This window comes from Vicugna pacos, chromosome 4, assembly GCF_048564905.1.
Source record: "Vicugna pacos chromosome 4, VicPac4, whole genome shotgun sequence".
Lineage (NCBI taxonomy): Eukaryota > Metazoa > Chordata > Mammalia > Artiodactyla > Camelidae > Vicugna > Vicugna pacos.
Genome location: NC_132990.1, coordinates 24737142 through 24754403, shown reverse-complemented (window position 1 = coordinate 24754403; position 17262 = coordinate 24737142). Strand labels below are relative to the sequence as shown.

The following is a 17262-nucleotide window of genomic DNA, read 5'->3' as shown; positions in this document are numbered from 1 at the left end:
CTTATCAGCTCTGCGGTCTTCAGAGCAATTCCGTCTTGTTCCCTTGGGTTTTAACAGCAATGATAAAGGTATCCAGCTCATTGTTTTCCTACCATCTCTTTTCCTCCTCTGACAAATGCTATCACTGAAACGGGATGGAGAATTTCCTGATGTCTTCTGTTCGTCTTGTTGAGGCCCCTCCAGAGCATTTCAGCGTTAAGTGGTGTTGGTGGGGCTCCAAGAGATCAAAACTATTTTTATAATACTAAGCTCTTCCCTTCCTTATTCTCTTCTGAGTATAGGACAGAGCTTTCCAGAGGCTACATGATGTGTGATAATGCAAGAGACTGAATGCAGAAGCAGATACGAAAATCCAGCTGTTTTGCATTGTCAGATACTAAAGAGATTTGCAAAAATGTAAGCCAATCACCACTTTTTCAGGGTTCTTTTGCTTTCAAAATTGTAGTCATTTTCCATCAAAACGTTCATTTATGTTAACATGTAATAAATTTATTGTTATTCCCTTGAAATTAATATTTATATATTTCTCAGTTTTAGTTTTTAATATGATATATATATATATATATATATATATATGTATTTATATATATAGCTGAAATAAATGAAAGCTCTTTAGGGCCTTCAATAATTTTTTGAGAGTGTAAAGCAACCCTGAGACCAAAAAGTTTGAGAACCGCTGATCTAAGCCAATGTCCTGCAGACATTCCCAGCCTCTTACTGTAACAAGTCCTGGATCATCAGTCTGGCTTTAGCTGTGGTTATATTAGGCAAGATTGAATCAACAAAAATAGGGCTTACGGAAAGAAATAAATTAAAGAATATATGGCTTACACTTGCTTCTCAAAGAAGATTGGGCATATATTTTTCCTGTCTCTACAAACAGTATCATGGTTCATGATTCCATTTTACATTCATGATTTTATTTAATCCTCACAACTCTGAGGTAAATAGAAAGGCATTATCTTTCCAATTTTATCAGTGAGGAAACTGACCTAGGGAAATTCATGGTGGATCCATGGCCACCAGTCCAACTGGCCGGACCGGGGTGGAAACATTGAGTCTGTGACTCCCTAGGTAATGTGCTTTCCATGTAGCAGAAGGAAGTAATTGTATCTAAAATACTCCCTAAATAAACTTCAAATAAGAGTATTTTATAGCTCCACGGTTCTTTATCAATGTTATTTTCTGGGCATTTTTATCCTTCAAAAAAGTCAAGATCATCATCTCTCTAAAACCTTTTTCACCAAACCTGAAAGTATCTTAAGAGATGCTAATTATCTGGAAGTATCTTTATCCTTCAAGGGTTACAAAAAAAGTCTGATGTCCATTCTTTCTTTGCATTAACTAAAAGTAACTATGATCTAATTTGGGTTAGAAGCAAATATGTATCTTCTGAGACAGAACTAAATGGCAAGCTTATATATTAGATGAAAAGATTGTCTTAGACAAGCCTATATATGGTCTCTTTAACACAGCAAACTGATAGCAGTTATTTAACTTATAAGAACCAAGTAGGTTTTTAAATTAAAAAGACAGATTTTGCAATCATTTCCTAAGATCAAACATTAGTGGTTTTGTGATTAACTGATAATTTTATTTTTTTCTCTAATGCTCTACAGAGTTTGATGGATTGTTCCCCATAATTTGATTAATTTCTTAAATTGATGATTAAGTGATGCCCAACAGTTCTATTTCAGCCTGAGATTAACAGCATGCCAACTTCTAATTTAAGGAATCAATTAAAAATGGAATATATGCATGCATATGCATGACTGGGACATTGTGCTGTACACCAGAGATTGACACATTATAACTGACTGTACTTCAATTAAAATAAATATTTTTTAAATGGCATACAAGTGCAAACTTTCTTTTTGCTGACGCTGGTGGTTGGGTTTTAAGCAGACAAGGGGATCTTAGTTTAGTTTGAGGGTAGCTAAATGAGAGATTCAAATCATGAAAACAGATTCTATTATTTCTATATGAACAAGAATACCAACAAATTGAAGAAACTAAACCAGGTAATTAGGACCAGGAGAATCTTTAACATAGATAAATGGCATGGTTGTCATAAAGGCTTCAAATACTCCTAAACATAAAAGAATTTTAATATTTATTAATGAATAATCAATCACTTTTAAAATGTCAATGCCTTGGACTAACATGGGGCTTTTTTGACATCTCCAAATAAATGTCAAACATTTGAAGTGTGAATTTCCAACTTTTGTATTTGAAAAAATTCAGCTGGCATTAGTTGTTTTGTTATTCTAACTACAATTATGGAACTAGGCAGGAGCTGGATTTGAGGGCTGGAATGGAGAGTGAGATAGGAATTTTTCTTTTGAAACTACTTTCTCAAATTTGACTAGAGTAATCCCAAACCATCCTCATAATGATTAAAATGAAAGAATTTTCCAAATGTTGGCACTTTGGAGCTGTTTTTATAACAGAATGATGGAACACTGTGCCTGCCAAGAGCAAAACAAGAGTGGGAAGGGAGAAACCCCTCCATCTCTTAATGAGGTACCCTTAGATCACAAGGGAATGGCAGGTCAACGGCAACCTGCACTCTCTCCCAACCAAGTCAGTTTAGCAGTAATTTAGTTTCAGCAAGAACAATCATAAATTCCCCTCTTCAAAAGGCCAACCACCAGAGTCCCAGGTTGAGCCATCTGATCACTCTTTCCATAGGCTCCCATAAAGGAAGACCCTTCACCTTGGTATTTTCAGGCATTACTGAAGTTATTAAACTTAAACATTTTTTAAAAGTTATCATCCATGTAAAAGTAAATTAATGGCACCCTAGTCCACAGACTGAAAAGCGAATTTAGAAAAGACGCACTATCCAAAAAGGGTTGGAAATTCTTCTTCAAACCAAGCTTCATTTTTACACCTATGCATCAGTGCATATTTTTGGCACACTGTCTTATCACTCCATACTAGAAATGTGTAGGGTATGCTTTTAAGTTATTCACTAGTATGCATAAATACTAATCAAATGGATTATTTCTTTTAAGATTAGACAATTTCAATGTGTCACATAAATCTTGGCCAAGTAAATATCTTCAGACATTTGCAGCAGATTCTGCCCCAGAGGTTAAGGCTTTGGGGGCTCTATTTTCTGGGGGTGTAGCAGCATCTGCTAACTATCAAGAAGCAAGGGAATGCATTTCATGATGGCTGCTTCCTGGAAAGATAAATAGAAACTTAATTTTTCAACATCCATTCCCTTTAAACCTTAAATTACTAGTGCTTTCACAACTGATAATCTAGTTTTACAATGATAACCCAGAGGTGGGGGAAATATATTTTTCTTTCAGCCACTTAAAAGTAGACAATCGCCCTGTTACTAGGTCTTTCAGTGGTGGAATACATTACATATTTTTTCAGTGTACTCCCAAGGCAAAACTGATTTAAGGAAACTTGAAATGGCCACATCTTTTCAAACATGTCTGATTCCTAAGTAATCTAAGTACTGTTTTACAGCATTTTTAGATACAACCAAAACTGTTGGTTTTGTTACTTTCAGAATCAAACCAAATAAAGTTTCTCCCATCTAAAAGTCTTAGCTCAGTATCAAACTAGTAAGAAGTTGTTTTTGGTGGCCTCTCTCCTGGGGCAACTGCAGGAACGTAATCAAGCATTTAGCATGTGGTCATCCAGCCTGCAGACTTTTGGTTCAGTGCATTATTAAATATTAGTATACTGAAATTATTAGTAGTGATTATTAGTAGTGATTAGTATCAATGTATCAATGCCATTATTAATATAGTAAATGTGAGATGTTGATCAAATTTTAATATAATATTGATAAAGTATTTTATGCATATGTTGATGTTAATATATTGATAGTGATTATCAATTGCTATATTAATCAAATATTAATATGATAATATATTTATTTTAGTTTAATAATATCTAACAATTAATTGAGTTTTACTATCTATGCCAGTGCTTGTGTTAAAATCTTTTTATGGATTATCCAATTTAGTTCTTATAATAGTACTATAAGTACTCTTATTGTATCTTCATTTTAATTCTAATAACTATTTTGAAATGACTTCTCACTTAATGAAAACTTACAAAAATGCTACAAAAAACATTTCTATACCCTTCACTTGGATTTGCCAATTAACATTTTGCCACATTTGCTTTACCTTTCTCTCTCTCTTTCTATAGCTTTGTCTCTGTCCCTTTTCACACACATATGCATACATATTCTGAACAACTTGGGTAAGCTGCATACGTCGTGCCCATCATCACCCTGAAACCAAAATCAGACAAAGACACTACAAAAAAGAAAATTACAGGCCAGTATCTTTGATGAATATAGATGCAAAAATTCTCAACAAAATCCAACAATACATAGAAAAGAAAACAGACTATGACCAAGTCAAATTCATCCCAGGGACACAAGGGTGGTTCAACATATGCAAATCAATCAATGTCATACATCACATCAACAAAAAAAGAATGAAAACCACATGATCATCTCAGTAGATACAGAAAAGTCCTTTGATAAAATTCAACATCCATTCATTATTTAAAAAAAAAAAAACCTCTCACCAAAGTGGGTACAGAGGGAACACATTTTAACATAATAAAAGCTATTTATGACAAACCCACAGCCAACATAATACTCAATGGTGAAAAGTTGAAAGTCTTCCCACTAAAACTTGGAACAAGACAAGGATGCCCACTCTCACCACTTCAATTCAGCATAATATTGGAAGTCTTAGCCATACCAATCAGAAAAGAAAAATAAATAAACAAGATCCAAATTGGAAGTGTAGAGGTAAAATTGTCACTATATGCAGATGACATAGTACTATGTATAGAAAACCCTAAAGTCATCACACAAAAACTACTAGAGCTGATAGACAAATTCAGCAAGGTAGCAGGACACAAGATTAACGCAGAAATCTCTTACATTTCTTTATAGTAACAATGAAATATCAGAAAAGGAAAGTTTAAAAATACTTTTTTAAATCACATAGGAAAAAATAAAATACCCAGGAATAAATCTGACCAAAGAGGTGAAAGACTTATACCCTGAGAACTATAAAACACTGATGAAGGAAATTAAAGAGAATTTAAAGAAATGGAAAAATATTGAATGCTCTTGTATTGGAAGATTTAATATTGCTAAAATGGCCATACTACCCAGAACAATCTGTAGATTTAATGTGTTCCCTGTCAAATTACCCTTGACAGTTTTCACAGAACTAGAACAAATAATCCAAAAATTAATATGAAATCACAAAAGACCCAGAATTGCCAAAGCAATACTGAAGGGAAAAAAACAAAGCTGGAGGAACAACTCTCCCAGATTTCAGACAATACTACAAAGCTACAGTAGTCAAAACAGCATGATATTGGCACAAAAACAGACATATAGATAAATGAAACAGAATAGAGTGCCCAGAAGTAAACCCACAACCTATGGTCAATTAATCTTTGACAAAGGGGACAAGAATATACAATGGAGAAAAGACAGTCTCTTCAATAAGTGGTGCTGGGAAAGCTGGACGGCTGTACATAAAACAATAAAGTTAGAACATTCCCTCACATCCTACACAAAAATAAACCCCAAATGGCTTAAAGACTTAAATATAAGACAGGACACAAAAATCTCCTAGAAGAGAACATAGGCAAAATATTCTCTGACATAAATTGTAGCAATGTTTTCCTAGGGCCGTCAACCAAGGCAACAAAAGTAAAAGCAAAAATAAACAAATGGGACCTGATTAAACTTATAAGCTTTTGCACAACAAAGAAAACCATAAACAAAATGAAAAGACAACCTACAGAATGGGAGAAAATATTTGCAAAAGATGCAACTGACTTCTTAACTTCTAGAATATACAAACAACTCACACAAGTCAATAGCAAAAAATAAACAACCCAATCAAAAAAATGCGCAGAAGACCTAAACAACCAATTCTCCAATGAAGACATACAGATGGCCAGTAAGCACATGTAAAAGATGCTCAATATCGCTAATTATCAGAGAAATGCAAATCAAAACTACAATGAGCTATCTCCTCACACTACTCAGAATGGCTATTATTAAAAAGTCCATAAATGATAAATGTTGGAGAGGGTGTGGAGAAAAAGGAATCCTCCCACACTGTTGGTGGGAATGTATTTTGGTACAGTCACTATACAAAATAGTATGGAAAGTCCTTAAAAAACTAAAAACAGAGTTACCATATGATCCAGCAATCCCACTCCTGGGCATATATCCAGAGAAAACTCTAATTCAAAAAGGCACATGCACGCCATTGTTCACAGCAGCACTATTTACAATAGTCAAGACATAGAAGCAACCTAAATGTCCATCAACTGATGACTGGATAAAGAAGTTGTGGTATATATATATATATATATATATATATACATACATACACACACACACACACAGACACACACACACACACAATGGAATACTACTCTGCCATAAAAAAGAATGAAATAATGCCATTTGCCGCAACATGGACAGACCTAGAGATTATTATATTAAGTGAAGTAAGTCAGACAAAGACAAATATCATATGATATCATTTACATGTGGAATCTGAAAAAATGATATAAATGAACTTAATTACAAAACGGAAAGAGACTCACAGATATAGAAAACAAATTTATGGTTATCAAAGAGGAACGCAAAGGGGAAGGATAAATTAGGAGTCTGGGATTAGCAGCTACAAACTATTCTATATATAAAATAGATGAACAACAAGGTCCTGCTGTATAGCACAGGAAATACATTCCAACAGCTTGTAATAACCTATAATGAAAAGGAATATATATACATACATATATACATATATATATATATGACTGAATCACTATGGTGTACACCAGAAACTAGCACAACATTGTAAATCAACTATACTTCAATAAACATTTTTTAAAAAACACAAAGTTACTTCAGTTAATTCTTCTTTACCATCTGAGTGGTTATATTAATTCATTGAAAGTTCCGTTCATCTACTTTGGTTTGTATTCCATTTTAAAGTTTTCCTCCTACTACATTCTTGTTGATTTAAGTTATTTCACAGTGAAAAAACATTAGCATTACGTCAAAAGTCAAAACTACCCAAGAGAATATACTCAGAGAAATTGTCATTCACTTTCCTATACTTTCAACCCTGTTTCCATCCACTCCCTGTAGGCAATCTATCTTGTTAGTTTCTGATTTATCCTTTTTGCAATGTACATCTTCTTAGTACCTCTGTTTCTGACACCAAGATGGTGTCCTTTGCCCTTTGCTTTTTTCACAGGAAATTGCTTCATTGGTTTATGAAATTATTTAGCCTTCTTTCTTAAAGTTGCATGGTTCTTCTTGATATAAATGTTTCATAGTTTATTCAATAAAAATTTCCTATAGTTGACGATTTAGGTTATTTCCAATATTTTCCCATTGTGAATAATGTTGCAATGAGTAATCTTGTGCATATACATTTAATGTTATTAAGATACACCTTCAGAGTAAATTCTTTGCAGTGGGATTACTGGATCAAAATGTAAACATATAGGTAGTCTATTTAGGAAATGCCAAAGTCCCCCTAAAGGTGTGTGCCATTTTGCACCTTCACCTGCAACACCTGAGAGTGTCTGTTTGTCCCCTGCCTCACTGACAAGGTGTATTGTCAAGCCTTAAGCTTTTTGCCATTAATTTGCATTTATCTTATGAGTGAAGTAGAATGGTTTTCACTTAATGGCCATTTTTATGTTGTTTCTGCTGACTTAGCCTTCATATTTTCCCCTATTTTTCTATCATCCCTCTTTAACATTTGAGGCTATAGACTCAAGAAAGAGAAGTAACCCAGGGCCATAAATGTAGGAATCGCCGAAGCTGAAGTTGGATATTGACTATAGAAGGAGAACACTGCACAAATTATTTTTGTTGTTGTTTCTGGAGCTTTAGATTAACTTTCTGCCACAGTAAACATACATTACTTTGATAATGAAAAGTAAAAAGAAACTAAAGCTAGCACAACCACTCTAAACCTATGGGACACAGCAAAGGCAGTGCTAAGAGGGAAGTTTATAGCGATACAGGCCTTCCTCAAAAAAGAAGAACAATCTCAAATAAACAAGTTAACCCACCACATGAATGAATTAGAAAAAGAAGAACAAAAAGCCCCAAAAAGCAGCAGAAGGAAGGAAATAATAAAGATCAGAGAGGAATTAAATAGAATAGAGATTAACAAGACCATAGAAAAAATCAACCAAACCAAAAGCTGGTTTTTTGAAAAAGTAAATAAAATCGACAAACCTCTGGCCAAACTCACAAAGAAGAAAAAAGAGAGCACAAATTAGCAAAATAAGAAAGGAAAATGGAGAAATTACAACAAACAAAATAGAAATACAGACTATCATACGAGAATATTATGAAAAACTATATGGAACCAAACTGGATAACCTAGAGGAGATGGGCAAGTTTCTGGAAACATACTGTCCACCAAAACTGAATCAAGAAGAAACTGAACACTTGAACAATCCGATCACTAGAAAGGAAATAGAAATAGCAATTAAAAACCTCCCTACAAATAAAAGTCCAGGGCCGGACAGCTTCACTGGGGAATTCTACCAAACATACAAAGAAGAACTCATACCAGTCCTTCTCAAACTCTTCCAGATGATTGAAAAGGAGGGAATACTCCCAAACTCATTCTATGAAGCCACCATCACCCTGATACCAAAACCAGGCCAAGAGACTATCAAAAAAGAGAATTATAGGCCAATATCACCGATGAACATAGACGCCAAAATCCTCACCAAAATTTTAGCAAATAGAATCCAACAACACATAAAAAAGATTATACATCATGACCAAGTGGGGTTCATCCCAGGGACACAAGGCTGGTTCAACATACGCAAATCAATCAATGTAATACATCACATCAACAAGAGAAAGGACAAAAACCACATGATCATCTCAATCGATGCAGAAAAAGCATTTGATAAAATTCAACACCCATTTATGATAAAAACTCTCGCCAAAGTGGGTATAGAGGGAACATATCTCAACATAATAAAAGCTATATATGACAAACCTACAGCCAGCATAGTTCTCAACAGTGAAAAACTCAAAAGCTTCCCACTAAAATCTGGGACAAGACAAGGATGCCCACTATCACCACTCCTATTCAACATAGTCTTGGAAGTCCTAGCCACAGCAATCAGGCAAGAGAAAGAAATAAAAGGGATCCAAATTGGAAAAGAAGAGGTAAAAGTGTCATTATATGCTGATGACATGTTACTATATATAGAAAACCCTAAAAGGTCCACACAAAAGCTACTAGAGCTGATTGAAGAATTCAGCAAGGTAGCAGGTTACAAAATTAATGTTCAAAAATCAGTTGCCTTTCTTTACACTAATGATAAATCAACAGAAAAAGAAAGTAAAGAAACAATCCCCTTTAAAATAGCACCCAAAGTAATAAAATATCTGGGAATAAATCTAACCAAGGAGGTGAAAGAATTATACACAGAAAACTATAAACCATTGATGAAGGAAATTAAAGAAGACTTTAAAAAATGGAAAGATATTCCATGCTCTTGGATTGGAAGAATCGATATTGTTAAAATGGTCACACTGCCCAAGGCAATCTACAGATTTAATGCAATCCCTATCAAATTACCCAGGACATATTTCACAGAACTAGAACAAATCATAATAAGATTTATATGGAACCATCAAAAACCTAGAATTGCCAAAGCATTACTGAAGAGAAAGAAAGAGGCTGGAGGAATAACTCTCCCAGACTTCAGACAATACTATAGAGCTACAGTCATCAAGACACCGTGGTATTGGTACCAAAACAGACATACAGACCAATGGAACAGAATAGAGAGCCCAGAAATGAACCCACAAACTTTTGGTCAACTCATCTTCAACAAAGGAGGCAAGAATATGCAATGGAATAAACACAGTCTCTTCAGCAAATGGTGTTGGGAAAACTGGACAGCAGCATGTAAAACAATGAATCTAGAACACTCCCTTACACCATATACAAAAATCAACTCAAAATCAATTAAAGACTTAAACATAAGACAAGATACAATAAACCTCCTAGAGGAAAACATAGGCAAAACATTATCTGACATACATTTCAAAAATTTTCTCCTAGAAGAAATAAAGGCAAGAATAAACAAATGGGACCTAATGAAACTTACAAGCTTCTGCACAGCAAAGGAAACCAGAGATAAAACAAGAAGAAAACCTACGGAATGGGAGAAAATTTTTGCAAGTGAAACCGACAAAGGCTTGATCTCCAAAATATATAAGCAGCTCATACGACTCAATAAGGAAAAAATAAACAACCCAATCCAAAAATGGGCAGAAGACCTAAACAAGCAACTCTCCAAGGAAGACATACAAATGATCAAAAAGCACATGAAAAAATGTTCAATATCGCTAATTATCAGAGAAATGCAAATCAAAACTACAATGAGGTATCACCTCACACCAGTCAGAATGGCCATCATTCAAAAATCCAAAAATGACAAATGCTGGAGAGGCTGTGGAGAAAGGGGAACCCTCCTACACTGCTGGTGGGAATGCAGTTTGGTGCAGCCACTATGGAAAACAGTGTGGAGATTCCTCAAAAGACTAGGAATAGACTTACATATGACCCAGGAATCCCACTCCTGGGCTTGTACCCAGAAGGAAATCTACTTCAGGATGACACCTGCACCCCAATGTTCATAGCAGCACTATTTACAATAGCCAAAACATGGGAACAGCCTAAATGTCCATCAATAGGTGACTGGATAAAGAAGAAGTGGTATATTTATACAATGGAATACTACTCAGCCATGAAAACCAACAACATAATGCCATTTGCAGCAACATGGATGCTCCTGGAGAATGTCATTCTAAGTGAAGTAAGCCAGAAAGAGAAAGAAAAATACCATATGAGATCGCTCATATGTGGAATCTAAAAAACAAAAACAAACAAAAACAAAGCATAAATACAGGACAGAAATAGACTCATGGACAGAGAATACAGACTTGTGGTTACCGAGGGGGGGGTAGAGGGTGGGAAGGGATAGACTGGGATTTCAAAATTGTAGAATAGATAAACAAGATTACACTGTATAGCACAGGGAAATATACACAAAATGTTATGATAACTCACAGAGCAAAAAAATGTGACAATGAGTGTGTATATGTCCATGAATGACTGAAAAATTGTGCTGAACACTGGAATTTGACACAACATTGTAAAATGATTATAAATCAATAAAAAATGTTAAAAAAAAAAAAGAAACTAAAGCTTTTATTTTTAAAAAAGAGAAGGAAAGAAAAACCAGCTGTTCCTTAAGGCACAACAACCTTCAACAGTCTGCCAGCAGAGTCTGTACCTCCAAGGTGGGAGCAGCCCGCTCGCAGGCTGCCAACTACCAGAGGCCGCAGGAGTTTCCCATATTTGTGTTTATTTTAAATGAAAAAGTACAAACAATGGAAGGAATAGGCAGAAAATATTGAGAAGGTGACATTTGAGAAGACTGAGTCTGCATACTGAAGCCAAGCAGCAAATGTGGATCAAACCCTCTGAATCAATGGCCTATGATTCAGAAGAGAAACAAGAGGAAAGAAGGGAAGGATGCCCACCAACAAGACATGAATCTCAGCAGTGGTTTCCAGGACTCAGACATGGCCAGGGTGAAGTTTTCAGCAGAGAGGAAAATGTAACAGTCTTACAGCCAATCTGCTACTTCGGGGAACTGAAGAATGGCAACGTCTGACAAGGTGAGCTATGAATTAATTCTGCTAAGCAGGGGTTCTCAGCCCTGACAGCAGATTAATATCACCAGAGGAATGTTTAAAGCAAACAGAAGCCTGGGCCCCATCTCCATAAAATTAAATAAGAATCTCAGGGGTGGGATGCTGGAATCCTGTTAAGAACCACATATCTAGACAATGTACAAGAGATTTTTAAAGTTTTCAGATTCTTTTTCAAGAATAAAAGAAAGAGGTCAGCTCTATATTTTAACTCATCAAGTCTACCCATCAGTACATATAAATAGGTTATAGTACCACCATTGTCTTCATCACCATCACCACCACCATCATCGTCTTCATCACCATCACCACCACCACCATCATCATCATCACCACCACCATCATCATCTTCATCTTCACCACCACCACCACCACCATCACAGCTCCCGTGCAGTGAATACTCTGCTATGCCCCAGATTCTATGCCAGGTACATCACACTCTTTACATATATTCTCATCTTCACAGCAACTCTTCAGGGAAGGTATTATCATTATTATTTAAACAACTGTATTGTGGCATGATTTCCGTCCAGTAAACTACACATATTTCAGATGTATAACTTGATGAATTTTGATATTATTTTTATTTTAAAACTGATGAAACTAAAGTTCAGAGAGATTAAAAGATTTACTCCAGTCAGGTGTTGGCATATCTTCCAAACTACCAGTCTTGTGATTGCAGCATGTTGTCCATGTTAATCAACTTCGTCAATTATACTTATTTTATAATACAACCATTTCACTCCTAGGTAGACTTGCAAGAGAAGTGAGTGGCAACTGACCTACAGAGCAGAGTAAATGAAAACCTCCGTGTGGGATACTGGAGGTTTCTTCTCTAGGGAAAATTAAGAGCTGAGTCAAAAATAACGACCTATAAAGTCTTAGCACATTCTTGCCTGTCAGCAGGCCATAGACAGGAATGACCTTTAGATGCCCCGCTCTTAAATATGAATGAAATTGACAGCCAAGGTCCACAAGACATTTGAGGAAATATTACACCCATGAAACAAGAACACAAGGCCATAGTTTAAAGAATATTAAGAAAGCAGGAAGTAACGTTTGAAAATTAAATATATGACAGGAGAAATTAAAATTTCAAAAGATGGTTTAGAAAATATAATTGAGAAGAAGAAACACAGAGGCAGAACATGAAGAGAGATGAGGAAAATAGGGGAGAGAAGATAAGTAGTTAACATCATAGTCGGTAACAAGATAAGTAGTCAACACTAACTAGTTAATAGTCAAGAAAGAATACAGAAACAGATGAATGGGGCGGACAAAATAATGGCCCACAAAAATATCCAGGTCCTCATTCCTGTTGGTTTATTTTGTTTGCGTGTTTCCTTTCTTTTTCCTTTTAGTACCATCAGCAGAATTCCTAAAAAAAAATAACGCAATTTCCCTGGGTTCATCGGAGCCCTGTTGACCTGAGTTTTTACCCACCCTTGACGTCATTCTCTCACATAATGTTGCACAAACTCTTTTCTACACCACACATCTATTACAACACTCATGATTTGCTAGATAGCTTCTGGGGTTAGAGAGAGTAGTGGCACAGCCTCCAAAATTGCTCAGCACACTTAGAGACCCCTAGCTGAATGATAATCATAATTATTTCCTACTTACTAAGTAAGTACTTACTGGCAAGCATCGTCTACATAGTTTAACAATTTTTACTGGAAAACACTTTATACTAAAACTAGAAACCAGTCAATATTTTTCATGCAGTACAAATGAAGTTACTCTTCTTGTAGTTAAGTTAGTAACAACTGCCTATGTCACCAAACAGAAAGAAATAGAAGCAAAAAGAGCCTGTTCAGTCAGAGCCAGTTCTGCACACAAAGTGCGAGAATCATGAGTGGCACTTACGAAATATGTAGTTCGTGAGTCACGGACTTTAACATTTTCTTTCTTATGAATGTCAACAATGAGGGCAGCGACCTAAACTGGTACCTAGAGTGAATCTATAGCTTAAAATATAGTACCAGAAATATCAAAAACAAGTGAAACAATAGTAAAGTAAAGCATGATCCATCAAAGAAATGTTAAGAAGTTAGACTTAACTTTTTAAACTTGGGGTCTGCAAAAGACACTGTAAAGAGGGTGAAAATCAAGCCACATTCTGCAATACAATTGCTCCTGCTATCCTTATAAAAATAATTTCTTTCTGATGGAGACAACAACAAAAACTCTATTAAGCATGTAGCCAAGGACTGTCATTCGATCTCTATACATCATAAACTTGAGTCGTGTATGTAATTACACAGAAGGAATGGCACAGACAGTATCAAAGACCTTTCACCCACGATGATGGATGTGATCTTGGCTCACAGTCCTTTTCATGACGTACGGGGTTCTATGGCTCCCAGGAGCCTGTACTCTCCCAATGGTTTTGTCATTCAGTGAGAAAATCTGAAACCAAAACGAGCACTTAACTAAGGTACGCTAACTGACCACCTGAATGAGGAACATCTAGAGTCCTTCCCGTCCCGTACAATTTCGTGTAATAACTGGAGTTTGGGGGCACTCAGAACTGCTGGCATTTGATAGAATCTGGGTGGATACTTTTCATTACAAAACAGAGTCTGCAAACTAACTGAGTTAGGAAACGTGGAAAAGAAAATACGTATTTTTCTTTTCACTCCCCCACTTCACTCAGTATGTATTTCCACATGTGTATATGCATGTCCACCTTCTTCCAGAAAAAAAGAAAAACCGAATACATCCTTGACATTTCTCCATCTGTCCCAAGCAATTTGTGCTTAGTTCTTTCCATAACCTGCAAATATTTACTTTTATCCCCAACCCAGAGAAATGAACACTATCTAAATCTTCCGGAAGCTTAATATTTTGGAATAAAGAGTTTTGTCATTCTAAATAAAGAAATACAGAGAATGGAAAAGTCTGGAGAGGTGAGGAGTCCTGGAGATGGTGGCTGTTACAGTGAGAAGAAAAGCCTTCAAAGAAATCAGGAAATTAGTAACAGCCGTTAAGATGGATACAAGAACCTTACAAACTTAATGAGTGAAATATATTTCCAAATAAAATACACTGTAGATTCTACACATGATTAGATCATAACTGTATTATGTTTCCCAAAAAAGGGGATTAAAAAAATAGTCCCTGGGAATTAATAAAAATTCCTGAGAGAACTTTGGACCTCCAAAGGTTGTGGAAATGGTGGTGTCCAAGTCTGTATCTCTAAGGAGCAAAGGGGAACCAGCTTGTATATGGGTTACAAGTTGAGTAGAGAGAAAATTATACTAATGTGTGATGAAACAAAATTAATTTAAGGGCAGGCAAGACCATTTTTAAACACGAAATTCTCTCTCTGCCCATTGGAGCCACTACCCCTCCCTGTGGTGTGCCCTGTGCACCTGCATTTACACATGAACTAGAGCCCCTTAGAAGATGCAGAAATGCCTACTCATCAGAAGCAAAAGCATTTCCTCCTGGCGCCAGCAAGGTAACTCCTTAGGAGATAACATTCCTTTTTAAAGACCTTTCAGGGGTCACAATAACCCCCTACTCGCCTTGTTGGACTATGTCAACTGCCAGTATGTTACTCTGATGTATAACCCTTTGTCTCAAAAACTTGTATCATTGTGACCTTAATATTTTGGAAGAAAGTCATCTCTAACAGGTAGAACAGTCCTCCAAGCTTTCTGAAAGACTGTCTCCCAGATTATAACCCTCAGGTTGGCGCAAATAAAATTTTCCATCTCTTCCTTAGATTGTCGGTGATGAATTTGTTTGCTGCTGACAGGTATGTATGTATATACAATACGCTGAGGAAAATAGGAAAGTCCAGGGGAGGGTGGAGAGGTCTAGCTGCCATGAGCATGCCATGCTCACCAGAGCCCCAGACTCAGGCTCTGGGACGTGTTTCCTCTGGTGAGCCAGAAAATTCTCCTCCATCCCCTACTGCTAGGAAAACTTTCTTCAAAGAAATGCAATTAAAGAAAATGAACTAATTCTCACATTACCACATCCTCTGAAGAGGAGGGTCTTTGTTTCTTCCAACCAGAAGCATTTATTCCCAAACTTGTTTCTTCTATGTGGAAGGTGGTGTCCCCTGTGATGTGTTTTGGGGAAACTTTAGGGAATTCCAGGAATGGGCACAGGGAAAAACAAAGGCTCTACTTCAGCCCTACGAGTTGACTTTGGCTTCTCAAAGGTGACCAGGCTCAGGGAGGGAGTCTGACCATGGCATTGCACACCCACCACCATCCTGAGTTCATTCATTTGTACCTGTGAAGATGTCCCATTTGCAAAATGTGTCATTGTAATACCATTATAAAAATACATACATATGCACAAACAGCCAAACTGACAAACATTCAGAGGTTTGAGCAAGGAGAAAATTCAATGAAGACCAAGCTCCAGGACCTGAATCAATCAGTTCGCCCTCTATTCTCTTACTGTCGTGAACATTACACAGCTTTGGGGTGGGGAGGTTTTACAGGCATCAAAGGACCAAGAATTACCCGCACAGCTTGCAGGAAACCTCACAGACCCTAAAACTGAACTGGAAGCTTGGGAGTTGTGAGGCTCTGAGTTCAGAAGGGTAAGGCGAAACCCCAGTGATCCTGAGTCTTTTGGTGGAGAATGGCTTCCACCTGCCCCCCAAAACCCCTTCCATTCCTGGTGGAGGCTGGGGAAGCGAGCACTGCTCCCCAGTTCTTACTTTAGCCTTAATGAAAGGGGAGAGCTGATCACGACCTCACCTGCCCTCCAGCTTCTGGGGATTTCAGCTCAAAGGAAACATACTCAAAGTGAATTGTGAAGGAGAAAGACACAAAAGTTGAAAATCCAGAGAGATGTCCAACCACAGTAATTAGAAAAAGAGAAGGAAAAAATACTAAAAGAATAGGGTTTTTTTTTCAAATTCCCATGCAAAACAATAACACATCTTCTAAAAAGGGGCAGAGAAGTTGATGCCAAGTGTTGTAGAGGACAGAAGGGAGGAAAAAAAGTGGAACTATCCAGAGTGGAGCAGCATTAGGCGAGATGCCTTCTGACCATCAATTGCGAAGGTAACAAGCCAATTGCTAACGTAATAGCAAAAACAGTTCCTATGAAAGACTGACTAATAAAGAAAGGGAATGGAAAAATTAAATAAAATACAATTACCTGGGCTCCTCCCCTTGTTATACAGTTTCTCCTAGTTCAGGGAGTCAAATAAGATCTGATATTTTAATAAAGTTTGCCTGAGCTTCCTGCCTGTTCGAGCCTTATGACCGTCACCAGACTCAAAACATCCTCCAAAACATTTGGCCTTTATAAGGGATTCAGATGGATTATAAAACAAACCACGTGTCCCATTTCACATCCAATCACAACTCACATGGGCCTTTTAACAGGCGCTAAATCAGAGTCTCCTGGGAACCTCCAATTGGAAATAGTCACTTTTAACATCTTGCCTGGGACTGGGGCCGGGTGCCCACACCCTGCACAGTCTG

At 36.6% G+C, this 17262-nt stretch overlaps 1 protein-coding gene across 1 annotated transcript in view; it reads right to left on the bottom strand.

Annotated features, from left to right (window-relative positions):
• FREM1 (FRAS1 related extracellular matrix 1) overlaps positions 1 to 17032 on the bottom strand; it is a 175955-nt gene extending 158923 nt beyond the window's left edge. Inside the window, exon 1 of the mRNA XM_072959410.1 lies at positions 16934 to 17032. The gene's annotated coding sequence lies outside the window, so the exon portion shown is untranslated. The remainder of the gene's footprint in view (positions 1 to 16933) is intronic.
• Positions 17033 to 17262: the final 230 nt, after the last annotated feature.